At 35.7% G+C, this 25121-nt stretch overlaps 1 protein-coding gene across 1 annotated transcript in view; it reads left to right on the top strand.

Annotated features, from left to right (window-relative positions):
- The window catches only part of LOC134535511 (homeotic protein antennapedia-like), a 457838-nt gene that overhangs the window by 80648 nt on the left and 352069 nt on the right, over positions 1-25121 (top strand). The window lies entirely within an intron of this gene.

Raw genomic sequence — 25121 nt, 5'->3', positions numbered from 1 at the left:
TAAGTTATGTAGCTATTCTGGTTCTACTTAAATCTGTATTGGTTTAGTTTACTTTTGCAGTGAAAGTCTGAACGTTTGCTGAAGAACATGTAAAAAAATTGACACATCATCTTGAACGGAGTGAACGCATCAGATAAGGTATGATCATTTCTTTCCAAAATTCTCCTAGAAAACACACCAGACTGGGAAGTAAGTATGTAGGTAGTAGTAGTAAACAATCTTCAACCCTTTCACTTACGCCATCAATCTTCTTGTTATTCGTGGTGTCTATTTTTTTTCCTCACGCTTGTTCACAAACATCTTCTGTTTTCCTGTCTACGTATTCATTTACCCTGTTTACATTTCTCGCCGAGGAGTCTTCAGTCATCTCACCGAGGACCACAATGAAGTCAGTCTCTTCTAGTAATCGTTGGAAGTTGCCAGTGGGGATATTATTTGACTAAATTATATGGAATATTTTTTATTAATATAACATTAATTCTATTAGCATGAGAGCACATGTAAACACTATACAAATATAATAATTTGTATACCTGTACCGTTGGTTTCTGAATGTTAGTATTTTCATAACGTACATAAATACACCAACTCCGCTAGAACTCAAGGTTTTAGTTTCATGGCTATACTGTACAATGCTAAGCTTAAGAGAAGGGCTAAAAATCCAACTAATCCAAAATTCTCTGACCCCTCCTGGTCTTGTATAAGTTTTCACAGACTAATACAGCAAAACTGTTTTTATTTGCTACTTCCTTACATTACCATAGTCGCAATGGACTTAGGGTTCTTCAATGTCGTGATAAACAGTTAAACAATGAACAAAAAAATACACAAATTGTTGTTTCGTACATTGCTCCGAGATTCCATCAAGACAGAATTCAACATTGCATGCCATTAAATATGACACATTTGAAAAAAAAACTCGACATCAGCATTGCAAAAAAAGGAGACTAAACCCAGAATCCAAAAAGATGCATGGCACAGATAATGATTTAGATATAAGGAATACTCCTTTCGCTACACTGTTTTAAATTACAGTAAAGTGACGGAAATTTAAAAAAAAATTTGACCTTAAATAAAGGAATACATCTTCGTAATTTCAAATGACTGAATCTTCGTAGATACTACATCGTATTTTGATTTCCAGGTTGTATGTTTCGTTCTAAACGAAGGTGAACAATCATGTGGACAAAAGAAGAGTGTTCTAAACACGTTTTTTAAATTGTTTCTTTTTAAATACCAAGAATATTCTTTTTGGACTCATTTTCACAGAAAGTGAATTCACGCGTCCAAAAATTTACGAAGATAGCCATAAATTTACGAAGATCCCTGGATAATTGGTAACCAGCTTTCTTCGTAGAGCGAAAGTAAAATTTTTGATAGTGTAAACATTTCATTGAGACTCATTGATAGAGACTGGAAAAATCGCGCTTTCGATGAACTCTAGGATAGACTCCACAACCCTCTACATACTCAGGAAAATGCCACTTGCTCATTGGCTATTGACTCGTGACACTTGTTAACTGGGACGCTTGCGATTCGATACTTTTTTGGTTGAAGGTTTCCCATTGGCTAAAAGTTCTTCAGATAAACTGTAAGCCAATCACAGAAGCAATATAAATGTACAGTTGTTTGTATTCTAGCATATCGTGAAATGAATCCGCGATTTTTTCCGGTCTCTACTCATTGATAGGTGCGATATCCAACTTGATGTTTTGGGTTTCCAGGAGGTAAAAAAAAATCCGCGACCCTTCCAGGCGTCCCGTGTATCTGCTGGTGCTGGACACCCCGAGAGCTGACTGTCTCTTGCTCGCATCCAGCACGGCTCTGGGAGGTTGCAACAGGCCCGGTGTGATTAGGGTTACCAGACGTCCGGCAAAAGGAGGACATGTCCTCCTTTTTATGTATTTATTTGCGTCCGGCCAGATTTTCCTTAATGCTCCAAAATGTCCGGCTTTTTTATAAAGTGAGATAATTCCTGCAGTTACACTCTGAGTAAAGCGCGCGGTGCTCGCTAATGCACTGTCTGCAGTCACCCCACTAGTAAGTAGTTCTATGACAGCTTGACAGGTAGCAGCACATGCAGAAGCACGTGTTTTTATTATGCTGTATATGCGTAGTTTGTTTGATTCTTTATACTGAAACTGTATTAAATGCCAAAACATTGTAAAATATCGTACTCCATTGTAATTAATTCATGGCTTTTTAGGAAAAATATATATTGTCCTCCTTTTTAGTGAAATGTCCTCCTTTTTCGAGGTGAATGTCCTCCTTTTTTGTTGTCAGTGTCTGGTAACCCTAGGTGTGATGCAACCTGCAGTTGAGCGGGGGCTGAGAGAGAACACAGCTTCGCACACTCCAGCCACGACCGAGACACTCCCAGAGGCATATGCATTCACTCACCTCGACTGTAAAGGCTTTCAATTGGGCAGAAATTTCTTGGACATACGCCATTGCAGTTTTGCACTTTTTGCCATGGGAAAAAAATCACAAATGCAAAATAAAAAGTAAAAAAAAAAAATTGGTTGTCTGTAAAGTCGGTTTACGGACGATAGTTTAACGTGACAACGTCATAAAAAAACATTGATGAAATGATTGCATACTTTTATTAATAAAATTGAATAATTTTATTGAATTATCACTATTTCGTATGGATACAAAGGAGGAGTAAAATTAAATCTACAATTTAATTGATAAATTTACTTTTATTTGCACTCATTAATTCAAATATGTTTATTACTTTAACAAAGAGATTATTTTTACTATAACTTTTATACTTGTTTGCTATTTAACTTGTTCCAATCTGTGTTATTCTGTTAAGGATAGGACGATGATAGAAAAAGTAGGAAACTAATGGGAGTGTTTCAAGTTTAATGTGCCTCGAAAAAGTCAAATCGATGGTTGTTCCAATTGAGTGGAAGAGAGTTAGATGCGGCGCAAGTGTACAATGAGCGTAACGGGACACCGCGTGATGGGACAATGTGCGTAACGGGACACTTTTTCGTGCGTGCAGCCGGCGTTCATCGGTTTATTAGACGTTGTCATGTCAAAAAAAGTAAACACAAACCCACAGAGAAAACGCCTAAAACAACTCGTGTAAAACAGATGAACCCAAAGATGAACCTGAACAGGTATTATGGGCAACACAACGACGACAGCACAGACTAACACATACAAACTTAAATATCAGACAGCACAAGAATTCCGTGGAAGGAATTTAGTCATGGCAAAAATAAAAACTGCACAGACGAACCCATTGGGCAAACAACGACAAGACAGTTTCAACAAGAACAGTAAATTAAAACAGACAAATAAAAACCTGGAAAACGCAGCAAATGTACGAACACTACGATGTGCTGTCGTCGTTTTGTTGTCCAATAGACCTGTTTTGGTTCATCGTTGGGTATATCTGTTTGACATCTGATAATTAGGATTGTTTTTTGTGTGTTTGTATTTTAATTTTTCTACTTATTAATTTGCATTTATGAATATTCTCCATGATAAAAATTACAAAACTTATTTGGCGTATGTCAAAGAAATTGTATTAGATAAAAACTCAAACTGTTTGCTTTTCCTCCAAGAGTTTACGATTTTTCATAACGCTACACCAAACTAAAAATATTTTTGACAACATTCACAGAAAATGTTATTTATATTTTAACTTAAATTCGTTTTTCGAAGAAATTTTCATATGAATTTTTATATATACAGTAACGAGAGTTTCAGTTTGAATGTTTCTTTGAAGTCAATGGAATTCCTCAAAACTTTGTTCTCGTTAGGATAAAAATTAGAAAGTCGCTGATTTGATAAAATAACGTGAAACAAGTGCCTCAAGGACCGACTAACAAAATCAAGGTAATTTTAAAGATCGGTTTTGTTTTAAGCAAGCTGTATCTCAATGTTAATGATCAAGCGTTAGTTCTTCATCTCCCAAGTTATATTTTGTTTAATTTTTACAATTTTACTTGTAAGACTCAACATTCTATCATTCATACTACACGTCCCAAAAAAAAGTCGACTCTAAATGAAAGTGCTAATGTTACGATATGAACGGTCCAACTAACATCAGACCTCGAGCACTCGTCTTGGCGCGGAGGGAGAGGAAGTCGCGGCGGTATCGGAAATGGCCGGTGCGCTAATGACCGATACCTCGTGAAAGCTTCCGGCCGTCAAGTTCCGAACTCTCTCTCTCTCTCTCTCCCCCCCCCCCCCCCCTCCAAACCCACCCCAGCAAAACAATCCCTTTCGGAAAGTGTTTCCCTTGTTTCTGCCGAGGGTTAGGCCTGCTCGCAGCGGTTTCCCCCACCCTTCCAACTATCGGTTCAGTCTCCGGAACGAGTTATCCTCCTGCAAGCCTCCCCCCCCCTATCAACATCTAACTGCTGCTGCGGGTTCTTGGGCGCCTGCCTTCTTCGCATTCCCCCGGAGACCCTTCGCGAGGCCGAGGGAATCAAACCACGGTTCATTGACTCGCGCCTTGGGGCGCCCGCCTGCAGCGAGGGGTGCGTTCCGCCCCTAGCTACCCCCTCCTCCACCCATAGACGGGCTGCAGTGCTGAGTGGTCGCGGGTGCTTCTAGGCGCCGTGCTTGTTTCAGTCCTGCCAACCACACCACAGATATTTAATTTCACCGCAGATAATGTTGAACCGAACGGAAAATACCACCTGCACAGAAAAAAAAAATTGGTTGTCTGTAAAGTCGGTTTACGGACGATAGTTTAACGTGACAACGTTATAACAAAACATTGATGAAATGATTGCATATTTTTATGAATAAAATTGAATCATTTTTATTGAATTATCACTATTTTGTATGAGTACAAAGAAGGATTGAAATGAAATCTACAATTAAATTGATAAATTTACTTTTATTTGCACTCATTAATTCAAATAGTTTTATTACTTTATTTGGAAACAAGTTTCCAAGAAACAGTCTGTAATAATACATAGCTATGGCTATTTTTTTTTGCGTGTATGTAATACGTTTGTATTTCTTACAAAAATTGGCGCATTATTCTGGAAATTATTCGCGGAATGGTCTACAAATAAATTTAACTGTTGGAGGTGCTGGTACAACACAAAGCATAAATGTCTGGGTAAAAAATCCGAACCTCAGTATTACTGCGAACACTATTTTGTAGTTTGTGATACATGTAGGCCTACCTTTAAAAATTTACAGACACCAGCAATTTTACTTGTAGGATACTTATATTCCATTTTAAAAACAAATTGCAGTGGGTCGATATTGCATTTTCAACACAAAATCTCTTTTAGTTTTTCATCCCATTTTATTAAAAATCATTATTGTATAATCTCTACAAACGATTCTTTGCGAAAATTACAACCAATTTTCTTTCCAGTAGTTTTTCTCATTAATATAAAACTATGTTATTTTATAGATATGCAGCGTTTAATTAAGTCAAAAAAGTCAACATTCTTTATGAACCCGAGATTCAGTTTTGATGGTAATGCTAACACCGCTTTTTTTTTAGAATTAAACTATTTTGTGGTGTGAATTTTACGTGTGAACACGTGTTCATACAATGTGATAATTGCTTCATTAGCAATTAGGTTGAGAACTGTGCCTATCTTACTTAACATAAGTGATGTCTAGTTAAAATTTTAAATACTTTTTAAAATTTGTTTACCTAACATAAATCAATACCCGTATCCTCGTTTAAAAGGAAATGTCTGTAGTTGTATGTTTGCTATTTAAAATATATGAATTGTCAATGTTCCATGCTTCTCTCATGAAATGACTAGCAAGCAAGTAATCTATGAAGTTATTGTTAGTGACCATTTTTCAATAAATATGTACATTCTAAAGTGCACTGCCCATAACTTAAATTTATTTCTAATCAATATTGATATCTTTTCACACATTATTTTTTAACCAATTATAAAAGAAAAAAGGTTACAATGAGTCATCCTTTTAAAAATACTTACAGAAAATTCCGTGATAGCATATATTTATGTTTAAAGTTACATTTTTGTAGTACCTTAATTTGATGTATCAGTCATGTATGTCAGCGTAAGTCATGAAAGCGTCCTTAAAGAGTTTTTTTACGACTTTATTACAAACATGAGATTTATCTACTATCTTCAAATTTAATATCAATGGTCATAAACCTTCCGGAAGAAATTCTATAATGAAGGTGAAAATTCGCTCAAAAATCATTTAGAAGTTAGCGAACAGACAGACAGACAGACAGACAGACAGACGCGAAGAGCGACTTTGTTTTACACTATTTAAATATACGTCATTTAAATGCTAACAAGAATACTCGCTTCCACTGGTTTTTCAGGAACCAATAAATCGTACATCACGTTGCAACCAAAAAATGATTTATTTTAATGAAAAATTAATTAATAAATTTGTACATAATGTTTCATATTTTAATATTGCAAAACCTTTATGTTATTGCTTTTATTGGAAAAAAGTGACTCACAGCAAGTAATATTATACGGCATGTAATTTACCTATTTGAAAATAGCAGCAAAAAATTTTGTAATATTTGAAGTTGAATTTTATTTCGTATTTTAACACATTAATGTTAAACGTACATATTTAATTGTGATCCGGGAAAGTCCAAATGTTTAATTTTTTTCATGATAAACTACAGCCAAATGTTATGGTTAAATATCGAAATGTTATACTAGAATGATTCGCTGGATATAATCATGAACAATAATTTGCGCATTGCCAAGCTGCAGAACTGGCCATGGTGTTTATATATATATGGTGTCAGAATTGTATGTAAACAAAGCACTACGAAAATCTAAGAGATTAAATGAATGGTTTCCAAGACATATGTCACATCTTTCCATAGACGTCACCGCAGCTGTTCAAACTAAAAACCTTTCATCTAACGGGTATGAACTCCGGTATATGTTCCAGCTTATCTGTACAATTTAAGCTGCGTTTTGTCAGCGAAGTCAAGCCTAATAAGGCTATAAATTCAAATTAATACTACAAGACAACCTCCAGACATGCAGTTTTATTGATTTTGGTTTTCGTTCTGCCACAGATTTTGTGTCTCATTTAATGGTAGAGAAATTGATACTGCTCCCTGAACTAAGAAATTCGGAAGTGATCCATAGTCATCACTTCTAATCAGTCTACTACATATATCATATCACTTTTTTTCTGGTGCGTTTACGCCAGTCCCTTTAATCTTCGACTATTCTACCTGTGTTTGATCACATTCATGCATTTATTTTTCTTAGAATTGTTATTTAGTATTGTAGACTCATTGGACAAAGTAAAACATTTCTGTAATTATAATAGCAGAAATTCTGATGAGAATCCTCACTTCTTAATTGAGCACTGTCAATCGTTGTGCATAGAAAAAAATTGTGTATTATACGAATTAATTTGGGAATTCACTACTAAAATAAAAGGTGTTAACATTACAAGCAAAACAGTAAATTTTCCTAATACAGTGGTGTGAAAAGAAAATTTGAATTTATTAATCAACTGGTACATTAGGAATCCACAATATTTTAGTGTGTTAATATAAAATAGTGAAATAGGTATATTATAAAGCAAATTATTGTTATATTTTAGTTTTTTATGGAATATATTTGAAGCTAGTTTCTAAATTATTTATTTATGACAAAACTTAAATATTTACATTTTATATCGTAGATAATGGTCTTTAGTGAATGTAATTTGGCGAGAGAGCTAAAATAATTTTATGTTTACAATGTCTACATCAATTAGAATTCTCTTATGGACACTCTGCATCAATGTGATAATGGAATTTTATTATAAAAAATCATAATACAATTTTTCAATACAAATAAATAGAAAATAATTATTTGTAAAGAGCTAATGGATATTGTTATACGTGTAAATTTAAATGTTTAATTTTCAAGTTCTGTCGCAAGAAAGTTTATAAATTTCGCATAAGTAAGTTTGCTAGAAAAGTATTTAATTTTGGATAGTGTAATAAGAGTTTTAATCGTAAACCACAATGATAAATTAAAAGAAAATATTCAGGTATTTGAAACGTTGTTAAATTTCCTGTGGACTGTTAAATGATGATTGATATTGACGATGAAAAGGAATATTCTAATACATTTAATATCAGTTGTAATATATTTTAGTTTAATTATTTGAAGTAAAGGATGAAACACATTTAAAAAACGCAATTTAGATAGAATGATTAAGACCAGCTGACAGTATCACTCTACACCTGCACAGCGAACCAGATTAACATACCCGTAATATTCCTGCCATTTTTCACTTGAATTTGTGTTCATTCCGCTTCTAGATTACTGATAATGAAGCGATTTCAACTTGTCGTGTAGCGTATTTTACGCATACTTAGATTTCGTTGAGCGATACGCACTGGTGTTCAGAGAGTATAATTTACGTCCTTTTAATTATAGCTAACCGTGGGAGCACAGTTCATCACTGGAGTTAGTAAACAAAGCTTGTAAAATCTACCGGCTTTTGAGGACTGCCAAAACATGATATATTCGCTTAAAATTAATAGGTTTTATTTTTTCAACATTTTATCAAGTAACAAATAATAGGCCTATATTGATTTGTGATATTTATCTTGTAATAACTTAATTACCTACAGTATAGCAAAGTTGTTGTGCTCAAAATTTTTATCAAACATGTTCTGTCAGTCATAAGTAGGCATACTTTCAATAGTTTTAATCCTTTTTTCTAATAGTACCCAGAACTAGCCCACTTGAAATGTGTTTTTGTGTGTCAAATAATGACACCCAATTAATTTTTTTTTCCGTTTTAAGTGTAATAAAAATAATAAAAGTAGTGGTTACGCTTTCAATGTAAGTTCTTGCACATAGTCTTACTATTCTGTGATGTTCTATATGTTTATTAAAAAAAACATAGGAAACTGTCCTAAAGAATAAATTATAATAAGATTAATTTAATTTTATGTGAGAATGGTAATGTTGGTTCTTCAATAAATTTATCAAGATTATTTTCATGCACTACTAAGTACAGTTAAACGTGTTGTTTGTAGACTATGGACAAAGATAATCGAAATAGGTAGGACTATGTGTTTCAAGATTGTTTTTTTCCTTCTTACTATAACTTTTATTTTTGTATTTTTTATATAAACATTTTTAAAATAAATTTTCATTTAGAAGGTATTTGAAGACTGCGTATTCAGATTTACAGGCATCAGTATATTTTTTGTTACGGTCCCATTTAATTCGTTTCACGTTTGCTATTCGTTTATAATCCTTCGACGCATTAAACTATAATGGCATATTTGAAGAAAAAAAACGTGTACACAAACTGAAGTAGCAAGTGCTGAGATCCAACCTGACACAGAATAAATTTGTGAATTTATTTTCACTTTTGTTAACTGTTATACCATATTATTTTTTCTGCGCCCGTTTTCGCGGCTTTGTAATAAAACTTTGGCTTTGCTTGAGTCTATATTCATTCAAGACCTGACGTCACATCTGTTCACCGTCTAGCACTTTGGTTGCCATTACGCTCCCGCATGCCCCTTGTACACTGTAAAAATAATCTTCTAATTTTATACCAAGTGTATGCGCCAAAAGTGTCAACACGCCTTCACGTGTTGATGTGACTTTACTCATGTACTCAAGTAGAAAAAATTACCAAAAGAGTAAAAGAACGATGGCTATGGTTTGGTAAATATGTAGGGCCATGCAATTTTCGCGAAAAGATTCCGAGAGTAGCTGGAAGTTGAAACTCATAGCATCGTCTGTGTTTCGTGATTGGGTGATGTTCATTCAGATACATGTCTACTGTTACGACACCAATCACAGTAATGCAGTGCGGAAGCAAACACGTGGTTGGGTCAAATAAGGCAACGACTTCTCTCATATACGTTATCAAATCACAAGGAAGAAACAGCTGGTCAGGTTATAGCTAGTTGCAGTCTAATAGGTGTTCAGATTTTTTTTTCTCGCGAAAAATGCCTGCTGTTGGTTTATTTTTACTAAGTGATATAAAAATTTACACATGTAAACATGTTTATATTTACCAGAAGTAACAATAAATTTTTTTGCATCATTGCGTAAATTTACTCTGACAATGAACATACCTACTTTCACTGCTTCCAAAAATGTTTTGTATTTATTAACGTATAGCTTAAAAAAAACAATGCACATTATAATTAAAGTTATTATTTTATCACCTAATATTAATCGAAGTAAACACTTCATATTGCGTAGACTAACCGAGTACCGAATCCACCATCTTGTGGTTGAAAGAATAGCAACGTAATCTCGCGATCATCGTTTTCGTAACTCAAAGTAAATTAAATAGGTTTTTGTTAGTTTTAATTGTGAAACACATTGTATTTTTGCAGTTTCTTTTTCATTGTAATAATTTAATTTTTATATAGCCTATTACTAAAGTGTAAGGACCAAAAATACGACACTGATTTACTAACACTTTTAATATGTGTAATTTCAAATATTCATCCAAATGTGTGATTAAACACGTTAGTAATTTTAATAACAAATGTACAGTCGTGTTTATTTATTTTTTTTACCAAAGCCTGGAGTTCAATTTGGTTTTCCAGGAACAATTGTGTAAAATCACACAAATTGTACCGGTTTTTCTAAATTACACGACAGAAAAGTATAATTGTTGAAAATTGTAGGCAATATGTACGGTTGCCTATATTACGTTTTTTTACAGTGTAGCCACACGTGATAATAACGTTTACCAACGAGCTAAACTTCTTAATAGCATTTCAGAATTCAAATTTGAACTAACAAATAATCGTCATAAACAATCTCCCTCAATTAATTGGTTATAAACCGTGATAAAAAAAATCTGTATTTTTTTATTACTAACTAGCTTGTTCCCTACAGATAACGGGTCTGATTTCAGAACCAAATTTTTCCCGTTTGAAACTGTGGATCAGCGGTGGCTCTCAAGCAGACGGCTTTAGATTGTTGCTCAATTAAATGACTTAAAAGCCGAACTTCGAAAGTTTATCATACTGGGGATGCGTAGGATTTTAAGTTCATCAAAAACGTGCTGATATTTTTGACACATTCCTGAAAATATTTTATAAATTTTGTTAATCGAGACGAATATTACTATAGCTATTTCATTGCAGATCTAAACAATAATTAGTATTTTTAAAAATAACACATGCACCCACAATAAATAAAATGATAAAAAGTTAGATTTTTTTTAAAGTAATTTGATATCTTTGTTTATTTGTTATGTTTTGACTGAACTATATTTTTCTTTAAAAAAAATCCTCAACATGACATATTGCTTGGCAATGGGAAACTTCACTGGGTCAATGACCTTTAGCACAGTTGCCTTTGAATCAATACTTATTTGGTTGGACATCTTAAAAAACATTTAATCGCCAAAATATCACAAAATTTTTTGGTATTCGAAAAACAATTACGAAAAATGTAAACATGACAATGCGTTCCTGTGCAATAGTTGGGGACTTGAAAAATTCGGGATTCAGCTGAACTTCTGGAAAGACTTACACAGTCTCCTGTTTACGTGGTAAAATCACGCCAGCTCATAGGTTTCTGACCTGCGAGTGTCTCAACTCGGTTGCATGTGATTCGATAATTCATTGGTCGAGGGTTTCTCATTGGCGCAGAGTCGTCCAGTTGAACAGTAAGCCAACAGCGGAAGCGTCTTTATGCTATCACTAGAGACCTGCAAAATTCGCGGATTTATTGACCTCTAGGTTCGACCCAACAGTCCTTTAAATACTCGCGGAAATGACACCTGTTCATTGGCTACTGACGCGTGAGACGTCTCAACTAGGCTGTCCGTAATTCGGCACTTTTTTGGTTAAGTGTTTCCCATTGGCTCACAGTTCCCAGGATAAAATGTGGGCCAATCGCAGAAGCGGTACGAAGGTATAGTTGTTTTGATGCTAGCCTATCGCAAAATGAATCCGCGAATTTTGCATGTCTCTAGCTATCACGAAATGAATCCGCGAATTTTTCCGGACGCTACCCAATAGCAGATGCATCGGCATAACTACTATGTAGTTTATCAAAACAAGTAGGTAAGCATTGAAGTCACCAAAATTATGATAAACAAGAAGTTGTAGCACATAGTTTGCAGTGTGTAAAGCTGTTTGTAATTTTTGTTTCAACATTACAAGAAATAAATATTGTGATAACTTGTTTCCAAAGTACAGGATGTCTATAAAAGAATATCCCAGTTTCAATAGTATATTATAACAGTTTAATTTAGACTATTTACAACAAATCATAAATAAAATTGAAGCTTAAATGAGTTTTTTTTTACAAATGTTTACTATGTGCACCCGTTAGTTAAGTCCAGTTCTTCTCATACTTTGGTTAACCGTCCGGAGTAATGGAAGCAATAGCCTCTTCAATTCTGTGTCTCAACTCTGGCAAATCATTAGGTAGCGGCGGAACGTAGACACGATCTTTTATAAAGCCCTAAAGGAAAAAACATCGCTTTGCGTTATTTCAAGTGAACGTGGAGGTCAGCGAAAAAGAGGAGGTATATCGTCTCGACCGTTCCGACTCCAATCCAACTGTCATGGACTTCGCCGTTCAACCACTCCCGTACATAGAGTTTCCAAAGGGGAAGGGCTTCAACCAGATTGCCAAATGAAGTATAGAGGTTCACCCTCTACCTACTAATCCGGGAAAGAACCATTCGTTCGCGCTGAAAGCGAGGAAACAACAAAGCAGTATTCGCGCAAGCGCATGATCTAAAACTGTTCTCGAGTTACCCTTCAATTGTGACCTTGAACCCAACACTCTAAAACGCTTACAGTTGATACTTTTAAATTTTGTAACTGGGGAATTATGTTATGGAGGTACTGTACTACCTAACAGTAAACTACTGCTGGCTGCCTTGTTCAGTCTCGGTGCCCGGGGGTGAAGATGGAGGCCGGAGCACATGGGTGGAGTAGAAAGAGAGAGAGAGAGAGAGAGAGAGAGAGAGAGAGACTGGAGGAGATGGGCGGGAAGAAACAGGCCGAGGGAAGGTTCCAGATGGATGACTCGAGCCGGTGGGCGTGGTGGGTTCGTCTCTCAGCTGTCAAGGTATCACAAATGCTTGCCGCGGAGGGGGGAGGGGTGTTCCGCCCACTTCTTGCCCTCTTGCCCGCTGCGGCTCCTCGACCTGGCGCCGCCCCCCTCTCGCCTACCTGCCGCGGGTCCAGGCCCCGACGCTCTGCCCTATCACATTTGTAATACCCGCCTGGTCCCGGGGGCCATCTTGCGGCGGCGCGCGGCCATTGCCCGACTGCAGCGCCTCTGCCGGCGGAGCGAGACGACCAGTCCGCAGTGCTACCAGCAACACACTGTAGCTCTGTACATTTCTGCACACGTGAAATATACTGAGTGTGATGCTTCATTCAAACATGATTATTTTCAACCATGAAAAATATTATAGAATTTTCAATAAATAGAGTTCATTTCGTTTTATTATGCTTTTTTTTTAATATGCGTAGAACTTTTTGACGTACTGGGATAACACAAAGCATAAATTTGCCCGGGTGATTATTCGAAACCAGTATTACACTATTTTGTAATTTTTTTTGTGTAAATGTACAATTGTACAAACATCTGATATGTTACATTGATATCTTGGTTCCGTTTACAGAGTATGACATATATGGGTAATTCTTGTGTTTTTTTTTTAACCCGGAGTCGCTTCCGCTGAGTGTCTCAGCTCCGTGCGTCATCCATCTTTTCCTTTTGTACGTCAAGTGAGCAACAATAAAGTAGGTGTTTCATCCTGCGGTGTGGAAGGGGAGGGGGGTTGCATTTCGGCCTGCGGTTCGGTCGGAGGGCCTTGGTTGTTCTCGGGAGGGCGGACGGGGCGGGGAGGGTGGCATGAATATGTATGAAAGCACAGCCCCGCGGTAATAGGGCGCGCGAGGGGTTAGGGGAGGCGGCGGGGGGTTGGGCAGTGCAGTCGAACGCCGCGCGGAGGGAAAGAAGTGCCTCCCCAGACACGAGGCAGCCCCACGCGAGATGACGCTCATGGGTCAGCCCGAGTTTTAAACACGGAGCTACGTAATTTTCCGTAGATGATAATAATAATAATAATAATAATTAGGGGCATGCATATTTTGCGAAAAGATTCCGAGACCAGCTGAAGTCAAAACAATGCAGAAACGTCTGTGTTCCGCGATTGGGTGGGTTTCTTTCAGCTACATGTCGATTGTCACAACACCAATCACATTAGGTCAGTGCGGAATCGAACGCGTCCTGCGTGGCTCGGTCAAACAAGGCGACGAATTCTCTTGCAGACGGCCGCCAATCACAAGAAAGAAACCGCTGGTGCGGGTATACCTTGTTGCAGTCTAGGAGACGTTCAGGTTTTTTTCGCGAAAAATGCCTCCCCCTAATAATAATGCATAGATAGGGACCGGAAAAATTAGGAGGTTCAATGACCTCTAGGATGACCTCGATAGCCCTTTACATACTCGGGCAAATACCACCTGTTCATTGGCTGCTAACTTTTCAGAGTTCTCAATGTGTTTGCCTGTGATTCGATACTTAAATGGATGAGGGTTTCTCATTTGCCCAAAGTCCGTGATGCAAACTGTGAACCAATAACAATAGCTACGAAGATGTACAATAGATAGCATTCTAGCCTATCACGAAACGAAAATGCGAATTTTTCCTTTCTCTATGCATAGAGACCTGAAAAATTCGCTGATTCATTTCACGATGGACTAGAATCCACATACATACGTGTGCCTTTCTGCGGCTTCAATGATTGGGTCAAAGTTTACGTGAAGCACTCAGCCAATGAAATATCTTCAACAAAAGAAATATCTAATCAAGAGCATCCCAGTTAACAGGTGTCACGAGTCAGTGGCCAATGACCAGGTGTGATTTACCCGAGTACGTACAGGATCATGGAGTCTATCCTGTGAGTGACTTGAATCCCGGAATGTATTTAACTGGCAGGGAACCAGCCGCTAACAATCACGCTATAGTAAGCTAAGCATAAAAATTATAAACTGTATTGGTTTTATTGTGTCATAAGGGAATTCATAAATTTTGCCGTTAGAGTGATGATGAATTGACTAGTGTGTATGGTTTGTACAGTAAATATTTTTGTTTAGTTTCAATTACTATGAATTTGTCACTATAATAAGCATGCCAAATTACGTTTTTCTGATACATTTTTCACTAGTAATCTTTTAAACTTTATTTATTACATGTTTATACAAGGCCATGGAAAAACAAGTTTAAGTTTTAACTAATTTATTCTACTTTCCTCAAAAATACTAAGTTTTCAGTTTCTTGTTATACATATGCAAAAAGGTCGTCCGATGTAAAATTAGTTGTTTTTGTATTTATTTCCTATCTGTTGGCTTGTTTTTAGAAATACGAGGGAAACACATTCCGTTAGTAACAAAACATAAATTTAAATATATAATTCATTGATAAACAATTCAGAAATATTTTTATTTTACAATATAATTTATATCAATATGTATTTTTATTTTCATGTCGTGTTGTTTTTATCAGAGCCTAAATGCCAGCTGCTTAAAATGTTGTGCGTTGCTATCTCAGCCACATCAGGACACGCTCATGTTCTAACGTACAGTCTCCGAGAACCTCGCCATTTTTAAACCGAATGACTAGAGACCAGAAAAATTCGCGAATTCATTTGCGATATGCTAAAATACAAACAGTTATACCTCAGTGCTGCCTCTGTTATTGGCTCACAACTCACCTGGATGACTCTGGGCCAATGAGAAACACCCGACCAAAGCTTTATCGAATCACAGGCTGCTACGTTGGGACGTTTCACAAGACAGCAGCCAATGAGCATGTGCATTTGACCGAGTGTACAATAACTATGGAGTTCATCCTGGAGGTCATTGAACCCGCGAATTTTTCCTATCCCTAGTTATTGCCTCACAACTCACCTGGATGACTCTGGGCCAATGAGAAACACCCAACCGAAGCTTTATCGAATCACAGGCTGCTACGTTGGGACGTTTCACAAGACAGCAGCCAATGAGCATGTGCATTCGACCGAGTGTACGTAGAACTATGGAGTTCATCCTGGAGGTCATTGAACCGGCGAATTTTTCCGGCCCCTACGGAATGACGCATGCGGGCGTATTCCACCTAGTTAACATGAAATGATTATCTTGGAATGTACTTGCTACTACTACTTTAAGATAAATCATACCGATTTGTAAATTACTTAATGAATATCACTCGTATATCATTTGACGACAACTACCAACCACCAGCGGTTAGCAGCGAGCTCTTTCTCGAAACGCATCGTTACGCGGCTACCGAACAGTCGAAGAGGCATGCTCGGTGGGTAAACAGTCGTAGCGGTTTGGGCCCGCCTTCTTCTTCATTTTCCGCCTCGCACTCTGTGTTTATCGGCGACGAGTTAAGTGACGCTATGATTGCCCCGCAGCCTATTATCGAACGACTCTGTGCTTCGAGACTCGGCGACACTGATTTATGGCCATCCGGCCAGCAGTTCTTTTTTACTCTCCTCCTGTACGAGTCCCAAGGCCGCGTGCGAACGACGCCTCTCGACCTGGAAACAGCGCGTGATGCTGGCGAGAAGAGAAAACTTAGCCTTCGACATTTTGGGGTCGGCGTGGAAAGTCCCTCCTGGGTTGAACAGGACTTTGGCCTCAGCGCGACGTCTACTGTACGAACTAACACAACTCAGTTAAAACCTCCTTCAGATCAGCTGAATGCCACTGAAAATGTCCAAATATATTTTCATGGTGGGGCAATTTTTATACTTTTATTTCCGTAAATTCTAAACATTTCGCTATAATTTGTAAAGTTCAAAAATATTTAAATGCATACCTACTACATAATATATATTTTTATTTTTATAAAATAGCGCATTGTTTTGGACACAGAACCCTACAAAAAATGTTCTTTTCAATTTTTTTCTCTAGATTTCATAACCTTGCGCACTGAAACAAAAGTTTTGTAGTCACCGAAAAATGTTTGCCAAATGTTAAAAGTGTCTACAATTAGTTTGCACGAAATTAAACTTTTTGTGTACACTACAGAATTGTCTGAAGTCTCCACAGCCTAATTTGCAGAGTAAACTTTAAAAAATACATTTTTTTAAAGGTTGCGATTTCAGATGAAAGCTTTATTCAGAATCATATAGCATATCGGGAAATATGATTAATTCTAGTCAAGCTGTTACAGATAGCAAAATAATTTTCCAATTCATTTCACGATAGGCTAAAATCCAAATACTTGCACCATTGGACTGCTTCTTGCAACTGGCCCATATTACATGTGGATGACTCTAAGCCATTGGAAATCTTCAAACAATGAAGTACCGAATCAAAAGCAATCCAGCCAATACATCGCTCACGTGAGTAGCTAATGAATAGATGACATTTTCCAGTAGGCCTATTCGCAGGATGTGGAGTCCGTTCTAGATGTCATTGAACCAGTGAATTTTTTCAGTCCCTGGACATCATTCCAACTCACCTGAGTTCTATACTTATAAATATTAAACTACTCCTTATTTTAAATCTGTGCAAGACCGGCCGTGATTAAGTTGAATTTATTGCAGTTATGGATAGTGACATACAGTTGACACAGGTTGGTTCTAAGTGTTCAATTTACCCGTGGAACGCAATTTAATTGGCCAACAGGTTGTACCCACTCGAATTTAGCTGTAATTTGTAACTGCAATACTAGAGTATAGTTTTAATTTAGAAAAGGCAAATAAGTTTAAATCTGATGGCAATCAAGATTCTTTAAAAATTCCCAATTTATATGTGATTTCCCAAAGAAATTCTACACTAATCTAATTAAAATGTTTAATAGAGAAAAATAAATAAAAATATATGTCCATAAACTCTGTTTGCGACGAGTTAAAAGATTTCTCCTTTTTCAAGAATAAACCATTCACATCTATGTAACTTCGAAGAATAATACATAGCCTAAATATTTCCATAACTAAGCGGGTTCTTATGGGTTATAATTCCTGAAATGTTATACTTATTTTTTGCAAAGTAAACATTTACGATATTAAAATATAATTATTCAATGAGATAAACAGACCAGCGAAAATCACGTTATTGTCGGGTGCAATGCTATAATCTTCATATGTTTGCATAATCAAATGCGTAATAATTCGCTGTTCACACATTCAACATCTTCTCTCGGTATCGCATGACATGGTCAAATGTTTCTTTAGTGTTTTTCATTGGATCTTAATCTTTCAGGTCTTCTAGTTATAACACTTGATTTAAAGACCAGGTAATTTCAAAAGCACAGACACTTTCATTCTAGAAATAATGAAGCTCATAATTAATAATATGGACAACATAGTACTTTTTTTTTAATCTCCATCGTCGTGTTTATATGTTTGCTGCGTTACCTCAATTTAATCTGTTTCGTCGTTGTTAGCCCACTGTGTTCGTATGTGTTGTTATATTGTTTTTTATGACTTATTTTTGTCAACGGAATTCTTGTGTGGTTTGATATTTAGAGTTGAACATTTTTTGTCCGTGCTGTCGTCGTTGTGTTGTTCATAATACTTGTTTAGTTTCATCGTTGTTTCCGTTTGTCCGACATCAGCTGATTCAGTCTTGTTACCTGCGAATTTTTTATATTAATATTTTTATTATTATTTTTATTTTCGGTAGTTTTCCATGACAAACAGTGCAAAACTACATTGGCGTATGTCCAAAAAAACTGCATTAAATCAAAATCCCCCAAGGCATGAATCAATTAAAGAAGTAAAATGTGGCAGCAGACAATAGACTATAGACGCCTACTTATTGTGAACAAAAGAATGGAGTTTATCCTGGTACCAAAAAATAACATCAATTTTTTTAGGTTTCTATGCGTAGGGAACGGAAAAATTTGCGGATTCATTTCGAGATGGACTAAAGTTCGTACCCTAAGGCTACCTCTGCACCTGTATGACTCTGGGCCATTGAGAAACACCCAACCAAAGCTGTATCGAATCACAGGCTGCTACGTTAGAACGTCTCGCAGGACAGCAGGCGATGAGCGGGGGACATTTGGCTGAGTGTACGTGGAACTGTGGAGTCCATCCTGGAGGTCACTGAAGCCAAGAATTTTGCCGGTCCTTACCCATTAATAGTCAACCATGCTTAGGCAAATTATTTACCTGTAGTGTCAAAACTACTAGTTATAAAATAAATTCATGAGTATTTAACCCTAATTTTTTTTGTTTGAAACTTTTTTAAGATAAAGTAAAATTTAAACTATGTTTAATATTTTTATGTTTTATAACTAGTGACCTGCAAAATTCGCGGATTCATTCGGCGATAGACTAGAATTCAAACACATATACCTCTTAGATCATTTTGCTATTGGCTTACTGTTCATCTGGACGAATCTCAACCAGTTATAAACCCTCAACCAAAGAAGGATCGAATCACAGACAAACCAGCTGAGACGACTTACAAGTCGGCAGCCAATGAACTTGCGTTGTTTGGCCGAGTGTACAGGGGTATGTGCAGTCTATCCTGAAGGCCATCGAAACCGCGAATTTGGCAGGTCTCTATTTATAACCGTTCGGTTTCCAACTTTGCCTTTTACGTGATGGATGGATGATGCGTGTATCGGTTTAGGACAGTATCTTGATCAACTTCCCCTATTAATAGAGACCTGAAAAATTCGCCCATTCATTTCACGATAATCTAGAATCCAAAACGTTTGCATTTTAGCTGCTTCGGTGATTGGGCCACAGTATATCTGAAGGACTTTGGTAAACAAAAGAAGTAGCGAATCACAAGCATCCCAGTTAACAGGTGCTACGAGTCAGTGACCAATCAGCAGATACAATTCGCCCGAGTGTATAGAGGATCAAGGAGTTTATCCTATAGGTAATTGAAACCGCGAATTTTTCCGGTCTCTACCTATTAACCTCGTATTTAATTATTTGACATTTATCCATCGAGCCACCAAATTGACGCGCAGTTAGCAGGAATCTTATATTACGTTCCGGAGTAAGGGAACACTTAAAGGATTCTCGCGGACAAGTCGCTGGCCGGCGGGAAGTGTTCGCAAAGCGACGGGGGGCCGGCAGGACGAACACGCGCCAAGAGCTGCGAGGGGGCCGTGATAGCGGCTTCGAGAGCGCAAACGACCAATTACCGAGTTGCTGTCCCTGTGATCGTCGGTTCCGCCACGGCGATTTGCAGCGCGCCCCGTTCACATTGCCCCGCCGCCCGCCTTACCCCGCCTTTCCCCGCCTTTACCCGCCTTCCCCGCTTTAACAATAACCGATCAATTCGCCGTCACCGTGCTCGCCTTTTTTTTTGCAGACGCGGCAATTAGAGGTTTTCCATTTTGTGCAAATTTTAAAATTAAAAAAAAAACCGTTGTGATTGGTTTACTGGCGATTCTAACATTTCCAAAAAAAAAAAAAAAAAAAATCCAACTTTGAAAAAAAAAATTTAATTAAGCCTTTATGTTTTCAACATTTTTTTTGCCATAAAGGTTTTTTTATAATTTTATTTTTTTATAATTTGGATTCGTCAAAAAACTAGTATTGAAATAAGTGGGATTGTAGTTAATAGTGACTGGCTTGGAAATAACTGCAGTTTTAAACGCACACTCTGTTAGGGTTTCATAATCTCTTAAAGAACGATTTCCTTCCTAAAAAAAAGTAAATTTTCAGTTTTAAAGTTAAAAATTACATCATGGCATTTAACCTGTTGAAAACTATAAGGTAAATTTCTGCTCATATTTCTCCCCCTTACCTGATGAAATAACGGGTTTGCCGTTTGGATGTTTTGGATTGACAAGCGAATGACCTAATTAAAACTTTTTCATAAAGTCTGAGTACCTACAACCGTTTAGAGTCTTGTCATGGATATCACTTGCAGTGTTTCTATTTATAATATTTATCATGTTAATAAAGCAACAACAATGATTGCTACAATATCCACTTTATTCAAGCACATATTTGCATGAAAATCAAAACTCATATACTTAGGTAAACCCTACAACATAATAAAATGTATTTCTTGCATTTTTATATCTCTATTCTTGTAAAAAATGCTTGGTTATCGTCTTATCACCTTCTTAATTATCTGGTTATTTAAATCTGTTTAAATTTAGTGCTTACATGGCTATGGTCTCCACTGTACACAAATAATTAAGAACTAAATAAATGTTGAACTTTTAACATATTATTTTTTTCCATGTTAAACAATAAAGCTTATTTACATTTTTGTGTAATTTTTAGTAAATAGGTTGTCTTGATGGATATTTTGTTATCAACTAATTAAAAGGTCCTGTTGCGTTGGTAAATGCCACAAAAATAAAGTTTTTTTGGAAGTAATAAAATATTTTGTGGTGATAGAAAATTAATTTCACAACCACACAAGTAGATATTTGCAATTTTTTTGTTGTAACAAGAAAATATTGTTGATGTCAATATTTAAAAAAAATGTTATGCTACACTTACAAGTGCACGTGCAATCGACAAGTAGACACGTGGGGAATTGATTGAAATTATACTTTTAACATCAGCTATCGTATGGTTGCCCCATGTTGTAATGAAAATTTGGGTCTTTCATATTTATAGGTTTTATGAAATGTTTGTATGATAAAAAAATATTTTTTCATAAATATTACCTTTTTATAAAAAAATATGACCACTCCTAGCTAAGTAAGATAATTCTAAAATTGATTTCAGGTTAAATCTTGTAAACTTTTGCGCGTGTAGCAAGCAATGTAGGCCATACGTCTATAGTGTATGTCTTCTATATTTATACTTGGATGATTGAAATTTTATTTATGAATATTGCGTGTAAGCTATTATAAGCGTTTTTTGATTCATCAGCAGAAAAAATATTATTTTATAAATAATTTTGTTATTGTTAAAAATCTATAGTTTGTTGATCTTAAAAAATAATGTAAAAATTAAAACAAGGAGACAAAGACATTGTGTGAAAATTGACGGAGTAATATATCGAAACCCACAATTTTACAGCTTATTTGAAACATTGAACTATTAATGGAAATATTTTTGTACAGTAAGTTGGTTTAGCCTTGAAAATATTTTTTTTAAACTTTATATGGTAATGTAAATACCATTTTTTATGTTAGAATTTTAAAAGTAACATTTTTTCCCCATACAATTTGATGTTATTCACTTTAACTGGTGAAAAAACATGGAAAACACATTTAAATTACACAAAGTAAATTTAGGATGCCTGTGGCACACTTAAAAAATACTACGTTATCGCTTTTATAGTTGTACCGCTAAATAGTTTCTTCCGTGTGTATTTTAAACATACATACATTTGGTACTTATAATGAAAATACCTTCTTTATAATAAATGTTAATTACACACTTCGTCACACATTTGAATAAAACGTGGCGGAATCAACCATGGATTAACTATCGGTATGCCATACAACTGAAAATTGAGACGACTAAATAATAAGACCCAAGATACGGACACTTGAGACTCTAAGGTATGGTTTCAAATAGCAAAACAATCGAAATACTAGAGCTTCTATTCAATAAATTATTTTAATTTTACACATACTAATTTGAAGAGCAGCCGTTAAAAGTACAAAAGTAGAATTAATGTAGCCTATTTAAATTATGATCGTGAAAAAACTAAAGTATAAATAATCATAAGAACTTTGCATTCGTTAAAAATAAATATTCACATCCATGTGGCCACGTTGTTTGAAATTTGCTCAGTCGTAAAATGAAGGAAACAAACGAAGAGTTTCGGAAATCTTTAATTTGCTTTTATTGGATTAAACTACATAAAGTTAAGAAACTAAATATTTAAGCTTCATTAGAATTTACTTCGCTAATTTAGTCGGTACGTATATTTCTCATGGTTCTAAAAAAATAAATTTTTTAATGTTTAAGTAATTAAATAAGAACTACCGAATAGAAAACCAAATAATTATACCTATGATTTGTACATTACTGTCTGTAATATGCAAATAAATATTTTTTTTTTAATTTGTAGTACATAGTTATTTAAAACAAAGTAATGGAAATTTACAGTATATCAAATCGTTTTACAAATAATTTTGTTATTTTAACCTTTACATATATTTGAATTGTTTACAGAGTGTAGTGTTCCGCATGATCAGCTAATATCGTCTTACTTTTAAACTTTAGGGTGGATACATATTATCCTAGAAAGTTCTCTTTGAGGTTATCCGTTATCATCAACAACGAGGGCCGCTGATAATAAATTGTACTCAGAAGCTGCTGCCGGCAGCCGAAGGGTTAATTTGTTTAGTTTAGGTAGTACATCCCGCAGCCCGCGCTGTTGGTATCCATGTTTGTTTACAAGGGCGGGGAAAGAATATTCGGTAATGGCCGCCATAACTCAATGCTTCCCCTGCAGATGGCGGTTGCTTCGAGTGCTTCACTTGTTTTTTGTTCCCCGCCGTCACTCCATTGGGCGCGTCGCCCCTCTCATTCCCCCCAGAGGGCCTCGGGGGTAGTTTTTCATGCCGCTGCGTGGGGGAAGAAATGCTCCAGAGGAGCCGCTCTACTCAGAGCACTTGGGCCCGTTTAGTTCCAACCCCTACCATGTCTTCCAAATTGATTGTAACGTAATAAAATACGTCGAAAGTGTTCGTGCCTTTTCTTTCCTCGACCTTATAGCTTACCACACACGCTGGTATTATAATTACGTAATTTAAAATTTCATAACTGTCATCCCCTTTCAAAATATGTTTGATTCAATGTTTCTCACACAGGATAATATTTTTAATTTCATAAAATTTGACATAAATGACTTACTTGGTGTTGTAGAAACACTAAAGTATAGGGTCTAAAATAAAAAAATTAATATTTACATTTCTTTTTTCCCGTAGAATATTAAAAAAATTGTCACAATGGGTTCAAATAAAATGTTACAAAATTAGTTTCTATTTACGTAAATCCCAAATTTTCAAACTGATTCAGAGGATTTTTGCAGTCCAATATTAAAATTTGAGTTAGTGTTGTGTGTACAAATAGTTATGTGTAAAAATTTGTATGCTTTTTTTTATTTATTTTTTCTAAAAATACATAGGTGTACCTAGAAGCAATTTCAATCTTCTATTTACATTTCAGTTTTTTTTTAACAAAAAAAGAGGTACTCGGCGGAATTGCGTTAATTAATTGTCAATTTTTAAACTGCTATTAGAAATTAACTCAAAAAAACATTCTGAATTTTAAATACTAATCTTATGTTCATATAAAAATATTCAGGATTTAAATATTTGCACACACTGTTATTTTAACTGTCTCGCTCGTTCAGCTGTACGAACAATGTGACTAACGTTCATTTTAACTATTACAGAATTAGTTACCTTAAGAAAGTAAATATGAATTTACGTGCCAGTGAACAAAATTAAAATGCATACAAAAATCCTTCCATAATTTTTTATGAATTTCATAACTGGTTTTAATTTTTTACTTGTAATATTAATATCTACTATACATATTTTACACATAGGTAATAATATTATTTCCAAAAAATATATTTTACTTTGTTTAGGCCCTATGGATCAAATTGTAGAAAAGTGATTCAAAACTTTTTTTATTTGCCGATCTGTAAGTCTTATGTGTCGATGTGACGAGGTTTGCGAATTCAATCATAACTCACATCCATGAGCAAAGAGTGATTCTAAGTCTACTTTAACCTTGTAGGTTCCCGCGTCTTAAACGTCTGTGCATAACCAAGATCATCAAACTCAACAAACAATTAACAAACACTGGCATGAAGAAAGGCATGAAGAAAGGCATGTAGGAAGGGCGAGACACCTATCTCTTTCCGAAGATTAAAAACAGTTAATGGGCAGGCTATATCTTATGTTGAGATCCTTGAATCACTTGTGTTCATAAATAATTACAAATCGTATATAAACATTATTTAAAAATGTATGATTCTTTTTACCGATTAGAAATATAGTTTAAGTTACCCTTCATCAAGGTTTTAAAACTAAAACATTCGTTAAGCTACTGACCGAAGACAATATAAAGGTCGCTCACAAACACTTAATTAAACCTCTGTGCCAAAACTCGCTACCTAAACGACTTAAAACCCTGTTTTTTTTTTTATTTGACTTATCTTCTTTCATCTTGGCTCGGGCTGACTGAGTTTTATAGTTTAGCAAAGGTGGAAGTCTTGCGTCTACACATAA

The sequence above is a fragment of the Bacillus rossius genome, chromosome 8 (genome assembly GCF_032445375.1).
Source record: "Bacillus rossius redtenbacheri isolate Brsri chromosome 8, Brsri_v3, whole genome shotgun sequence".
NCBI classification, from domain to species: Eukaryota; Metazoa; Arthropoda; class Insecta; order Phasmatodea; family Bacillidae; genus Bacillus; species Bacillus rossius.
The sequence above is the reverse complement of the archived record's forward strand: the minus strand, read 5'-3'. Positions and strand labels throughout refer to the sequence as shown.